The sequence below is a fragment of the Cinclus cinclus genome, chromosome Z (genome assembly GCF_963662255.1).
Source record: "Cinclus cinclus chromosome Z, bCinCin1.1, whole genome shotgun sequence".
In the NCBI taxonomy this organism is placed as follows: Eukaryota; Metazoa; Chordata; class Aves; order Passeriformes; family Cinclidae; genus Cinclus; species Cinclus cinclus.
The window spans coordinates 11,797,278-11,805,101 of NC_085084.1; positions in this window are offsets into that span (position 1 = coordinate 11,797,278).

The following is a 7,824-nucleotide window of genomic DNA, read 5'->3' on the forward strand; positions in this document are numbered from 1 at the left end:
TGTGGAGACGAGTAAATACAAAGCAGCTCTGCACTGCTATTACCAAATCATTTTAATAAGACAAAGGTATTTTTTGTTTTGCCACAGTCACATCTTAATTTTAACAGTCATTAACACACACTAGGTCCCTTTGTTAAAGCAATCCTTGTAAGTGGAGGCATGAACTAATGAGGAGCTTTATGTGTCCCAGTGCAGCTGGCAGCAGAGATGAAGTAGCATTACAGTATATCAGAGAGATTTATACTGAGGATTCTTAATAGAAAGATTTTTTGAGACTTGGCCATCATCTCCTTATAAATAATTAAAATTAACAAATTATCTTTGTTATAATTCAGGGAGTTTTGCTTTCTGTCAGAATCCACGGTGTAGTCAAGATTATATTTCCTTTGTTGTTATTTGCAGGATTTCCCATTGTTTCGAAACACTTGTCCCTTGAATATGCAGCCTCTGCAGAGGTCAAACTCCATTGTAGGTGCTGCTCTTGAGGTGACAGAACTTTTAATGACTTGAACCCATTCCAGCTTTCTATAATGGTGAATGTTATCAAATTATTTATTTTTTTTTAAATTCGTGCTTTAGGGTAGCATAAAATAATACTTTCTGTTACTGCTATTGTGATACCAAATTAATGCTCCCTTACCTTTACTTCACAGAATATAAACAAAATGTTGAAGCTATTTTTAAACTGTGCAAGTCTTCATCTATCTTTATATATTAAAATTACATTTGAAACCTGTATAATTTTGATTTCCGCAAATGTCCTGGACTGCTACAATTAACACCACATAATAAAGGATTCATCAAACAGTAATTCTTCAGCAATCACAGCACATTGCAATGAATTAATGAACTTTATTTTTTCAGATTCTTTAATTCATATTACTAAATGCAAATAAAAATTTGTGAGAGAATTTTCAAAACTACTTGGCTGATTTGTGAGACACCACTATTCTGAAAAACACATGAATGTAATAAGTTTTTCTTACATGTTCGAACATATCAACAAAATACATTCCAATCTCTCATCCTGCACCTGGCTGAGGTTTGTAGAGGTGTAATTAGCTCTGTTAAACAACAACATTATCTGTAATTAAATAGTTCTGCTGGAATCCAAGACACTTTTGGTTGTCTTAGGAGTCTGGGTCTCAATGACTTACAGTGGCTTTAGCTTCCCAACTAATTTTTACAATTTTAAAACTTTAGTCATATTAAAAGGTAAGTTGTAAATATTGATAGTGATAGTAATATCCAGTGCCAAGTTACAGCAAGCAAATAAAATAATATTTTAAACAAAGGAAAGTGTGGAAATAAAGAGAAGTTTCCCCCTGGCAAATGAGACTATCAAGTAAAGACTGACAGGTGCCCTCACTGGAAGGAATTCAACAATATCAACAGGAATTGCTGGGCTTCAGATACAGTTAATACGGAAGATCACTTTGGTCTGAAAATGATCCAAATATTTAAGAATTTGGAAAAGGAAAAAAATATTTTTATTAAATGGAATGACAATTTTTCAATGAACATTAAGGGACAAATAGTTGTCATAAACCAAACCATAACCATACTAGGTGTAGGAATAGTGTATTTCAGTCTTTGATTATGAGTTGAGAAGAGAATATTCTGCAGGAAAACAAAACTGCAGAGTATTTCTTCAGAATAATATTTAATTGTTCTTCATAATAAGGTTTTCTTTTCTCTATTAGGCAGAAGAGCAACAATTAGCAGAAAACTCAGGAAAGTAAATTTTCTTGCTTCTCCTCCATTCTTAAAAAACATAATATTATTGAGCATTTTCTGCCTTTTTTTTTTTTTAAGGCTTGTTTTTGAGAAGAGGAACTTAATGATGGAATTTTGAACAAGTGTGAAAGCACCTATGGTACCCAATGGAGCCGTGTAAAAGGAAAGGGTCAGAAAGCTCATTCTTGGCCATCAAGGTTCAGCTAACCTAGGTCCCATGTGCACAGTTGCTATACAGTTTATCACATTTATCATATTAACTTAGTTTTAAGTGCTGGAGAGGTATTAAAGCATTTTTATATGATCCAATTCAAGTGTATATTTAGTTAGAAATGCTCTTTTGTTTTGGTGTAATTTCCACTTAGCAGAGTTAAAACATCTGAAAAAATGTGAGATTCATGTGGTCTTCTTGAATTTGCAGATTCTGAGGTAAAGATGAACTTGAATCAATGTTTGATCATTTTCAAAGTCAAGGGACTTTTAGCTCTAGATAATATTAGTGGTTTATTTTCAGTGTTCAAAAAGAATAGCAAACCACTGTCTAACACTTTCTTCCATTGAAGACTGATAGGATTTAGTTTTTAACTTCTGTTTTACAACTAACTTCATCTCATGTAAATGACTAAACTCCTGGCACATAAATCTTTTTTGGATTAGCACTGCTGTGTCTGATAAAAATGACACAGAAGAGATTAATCAATATTGATAAGTAAGCAAATGTGATGTTTTCTTCCACACCTTTGGATGAGTTGCAGCTGAAGCACTGGGTGTTAAATCAGTAATTTTGTCATCCTGAATGCATAAAATAATCCTTTTATGAAAGTAGTCAAAGTAATCAGTTCAGTAGTTCAGCAGTATATAGAGTCATCTGATTGCTAAGTGTCTTTTCAGCACTTTAACCCCTTTTTCTATCCACAGATTGTATAACTTCGTATCTAAAAAATGACCCTGTGGGAAAAAAAAACATGAATGGGGGGAAAAAAAAGAAAAAAAGCCTTTTCAGAGACAATTTTATTTTGCTTATTTATATGATTGTTTATATCTCTCAACAGTATTTATCATATCATGTGTGCCATAGTCTCAGTAGATGTAGGTAAGGTGAGGACAGAGAAATAAACCTTAATTTTAAATGTTCCTACCTATTTTTTCCACTTAATTTATAGCTTTGATTTTTCTGTACACCAGTATTTTTGCTGTTTGCTGGTTTGGTACTGCATGAAAAACCTTCTTCACTTTTATTAGGGGGAAGTAGATTAAATCAGATGGACCAAGATGCATTGCTACTCTTCTTGGAGGGAGGGTAGTGCCGCAAAACAATAGTGCAAGGGGAATGAATGCTTATCAAAAGAAAGTTTACTTTTGACATTAAGAATTAATTTAGCTGAATTGGTGCAGTGAAAGTGGTAAACACAATCCCCCTCACTATTGTTTGTCAGGGTGTATTATATCATCCTGGATTGCTTTGTCAATAATCTGCCTGGCCTGCAAGCTAAAAATCTAACATTGCCAGGATGAGTGACAAGCTGAAGATAGCTGATAATTCTAAGGAATTGGAGGTGTAAAATCTTTAAGGACCATGTCTACAGTATAAATGCAAGGGTATCTCCACATCACTCTGTACTTACAAAGGCAACAGCATTGTTAATGGCAGCCTGTCTGTCCATCAGGTTTACTTCAGGAGGATTTATCCCTCTTTCACTCCTTATCTTCCATGGCTGTGTTTATTTCTAAACCAGCTGCAGAATAAATTGTCTCTTGTCTTCACCTCCTACACTGAGTACAATGATATGTTCTGAAACCGTGGTGTTTTTCAGGCATTTCTTTTTCAGAAGAGAAACTTCTAATTCTGTTTGTATATAGATCCACTCAGGTTTTTTTTCAGTTTAGAAATGGTAAACACAGTTTGTTTCATTTTTTCTCCTTTTTTTTATGGTACTTCTCTTAAGGTTCATAAATCTGTTCTGTATTGCTAAGGTGTTTGAAATACAGAAGGCAAGACATAAGGGAACTCATTCAGGTGATTAACATGATGTGGATGTAATATGGCAAAAACTGTTCTTTTGTATAACACAGAATATATTCAGAAAAGTGACTGTAAATATATCCTGACATTTCATACTTTTGAGTCTTTCTCACAAGTAGGTTCTTTGTAAATAAAGCAATTTTTTTGCCAGGTTTCATAATAGAATCTGAAAGTCAAGTTATATAGGTGGTAGCCATGTGGTCATATTAAAAGTGCCAGATTTGGTTAATTGGTCTGTTGATGATGGCACAAGAGACAGCACTAACATGTTATCTCTTCTTTCTGAGTGCATAAAATATTTTATGATATTTTATAATCATAACACTGCTGAGGGCTTTTTAAAGTAAGATGTCACAGGGGCTTTTTAAAGTAAGATGTTATTTGTAAAATCACTTTTATAGTAGCAGTGCACACTGACTTAGAGAGAGTTGAGATAGCCTTAACACCTGTTTAAATTTAGGAAAAAAATAAAATAGCAACTAATTGGGAATGCTTGTCTATTTTACTTCTTGTATTTCCAGATATACAAGGTTTTCTAACAACTGCTTCTAGTTCAGATCAAAATTTGAAATTGAATTATCAAAATAAAAAGAGAAAAATACTGTAGAAAAACCTTAATCTAATCAATAGATTATACCATGAAGATTTTTATTAGGAGATATCATCAAAATTCAGCAACTTAGAGTGGTTTGCTTACTTTTTACTTAAAAGATTTGAAAGTACTCTCAGAAAAAAAAAAACAGCTTGGGTTTTCTGTGTATTTTAACATCAATATGAAATTATACTAGATTGGCAAAGGCATGCTAATTAATCATGATTGATATTTCTGTTCCATCTTAATACTCTACTTCTATGCACAACAGCATATATATTCCTCTCATTATGTTTTGGTAAATGAAAACCAGAATCTCTTAATAAGTTCCCTCTTTACAGTTTCCAGATTGAGAATCAAAAAATTACTTGATAATTATTGAATGTTGGTGTCAAAATCCTGTTAGCCAGGCACACACACACAAGTGAGTCTTTTATTTCTGCTCAAATTCATTACTTAACTCCATGGTCACAATGTATTTCTTAAAAAAATAGTCACATATTTACAAGATGTAGAGGTTACAGTTAGAAGAAACCTTTGAGACAGTGTAAGCTGTCACTTACATAAGCCTAAAAAAACAACGCCATCCACCCCCGTTGGTCCTGATTTCCATCTCCATAGCATGTTGGCTCTTTCAGAGATGTTTTACAGACTCAGAGTGAACTGGACTGAGCAATTGCATGAATTGACATGGTGGTGGCACTTGCTGTTCTTCAATTTATTAGTGGTATAACATTATAATAGTGCGTATAATTAATAATAAATTTAATTACAATTATAATGATGATTATTATGATTGTGGTGATTATAATAATAGTAATAACAATAATAGCATTTGAGAGCATTGACCTAGTTCAGCAAGTGGTCATCAAAACCCATGTACCTGCCAAAGGGAATAGGACATGAAAGGGTGATAGTTCAGCCAGAAACAGGGCCAAAGGCAAAGATATTTTGTTTGATGCAGTCTCAGTTTGGTTTAAATTGCTTATTGCATTGTATTTTAAAATACTCCTCACTTACTCATTTATTCCAATTATAGTGTTTGTTGTTACCAATAGCTAGAGTGGGAATAGTTATCTCCTATGCCTATATGTCATGGAAAATGAAAGACATTTATCACAGAGACCTGAAATCCTGTATCAGTAACACACTGAACACCAGTGTTTGAATTCATACTGCTCAGCAATTTAATCAGTGGCTGTGGTATGAAATATTGATGATATCGTCATTGATGACATCAGGAAAATCATAGCAATAGCAAGTAGCACTATCAAGTTAAACATTATTGAGAAGCACTTTCAAAGGTAAGGTTCTATATCTGTAAATCACACCTGAAGTGTAATAGATGCTGACTCAGAAAAAGGTTTATTTGCCACAGGTCAGCTACTCCTATGGAAGAACAGCATAACCATTGTTTTATAAGGGTACATCTGTTTCATAATTCATGCTGGAATAAAACATAGCAATAATCTAATTAGAAGAGGAAGTATTTATAGCTAGGATATATTTATACCTATGTCTTGAGGTTGTATGCTTGTGAGAATATATAGGTCTATATATAAAATTAACACGACATCTAAGGCATTTAGCATCCCTCCATTTATGGTTGTAGATAGAGATGGGAAGGAAAAAAAACTTTTCTCTATTTTTGATTTAATTTAGACTGATCTTTGAAGAACCAACAGCCAGTTTATTGACACCATCAAGTTTGTCCAGGAATTTTTCAACTTTTTCTTTTATTCTTTCCTTTTTTTTTTTTTTTTTTTCTTTTTGGGTAACATGTTTTCATCTTCTTTAAACAGAATTTCCCATTCCAACACTACAGTCACTTCCTAGTGAGCTTAAACAATGATTCAGCAGTGTTAGTTGTTTGCAATTCTTTATTAGAACTTTTTATAGTTATTTCCTCTACTCAGCTATTGCATTTGACCTCCATCTGTCTCACTGCAGAGGTTTGTGCATTGTTCAGCATCTGATAATTCTTTTCTTCAGAGGAGTTTTTTGTTATCTCTGCTGTGTGCCAGGACCTCCTCTTGACATTGTGACAATGACTGTAAGTCACATTCTCAATTGCAAAGACATCTTTTTCTTCAGAACACATCTCCTACCTCTTCTCCCCACTCATGATGCACCAAGTAAGACAGGAGGTGAACTGTTCACAAGAATCATTGAAGTTAAACATTAGAGCTTCCCAAAACCTTATAAAGCCATGATTCTAAATGTAGAATGCATAACCACATGTGTTACAAACAATACAGTTTAAGGTTGTTACTGAAAATATAGGGTTTATATTGAAAACACTGGAAATATTGAAAATATCTCCTGATCCCTAATACAATGAAATAATATTGCTATTAGTTCAAAATAGTTTTGTATCTTATCTAATGTCGGATTAATAATATGATCATTCATTTACTTTTATTAGCTATACCCTACAAAAGGATGTCAGGAAGGTTCTTGACAAGACTCTTCAGACCAGTGCCTAACTTAGGTGGCTTATGGTAGTACTGGGGTATTTGGTTTAATCCCACTAAAATGCTGGCAAAAAATACCAGTCATAGCAGGATTGTATGTGTGTAAGTGTGCAGATATTATCAATTTCCCAATATCTCGAACCGCTTTCTAATATACTGAGCTTCCAGGGAAAAGCATTATTTTTCACATTATTTTTCCTCTTTATGTCCAGAAATACAGTGTTCACACAGAGTTTTCACAGATCTTGAACTATGTGCACGAGTCTCCCAGGTCAGCTGATGGCTCAGAAGAGATACTATTCACATCATTTTCCCTGCAGATGTGGATCCATAGAAAATGTTTATGACCTATGTTTTCACTTCAGCCAAAATGTAACAGATGACAGTGTTCAAGAAAAACTATAGAAATGGAAACCCTATGATTTATAAGAAGAAAAATTATGGTCATTGAGATAAAACATCGTTATAACTGGTTTTATGTGAAACAAATTCCAACAACTGAATAAGTCTTTTGTGAGACATTTGACTCCAAAGCAAAACATGAACATCATCAGTCTAAGCAGGGGGCGCTCCATATGACAGTGTTTGTAGGTAGCTGAGATCCAGATACAAGATGGATTTGAAGTGACACGTCTTTGAGCAGGAAAGCTATTAACAAGATTGTTTTTCATCAAGGACATCCTATAACCAGATCACCTATAACAAGATAATCTCACGTGAGAGATAAACTCAACTTTTGTTCCATGTGATGAAACAGTCCTGAAACATAATAAAATACTGAAGAAAAACTGTGAACTGATAAGTTTGGGAGCACTGAATAAAAGCAAATTCCAGCCTGCTTTGTACCTGAGTATTTGTGGGGTTTTTTTCCTGTGCTCTTTTCTCAGAAACACCTTCAAGAGGGTGGCAGTTTTGGAGGGGATCCTATTATTTAACAGAAAATTAATTTTAAGTTTGCAAGATGATAATGTTTGGAGAGTGTAAAAAAAATTACTGGT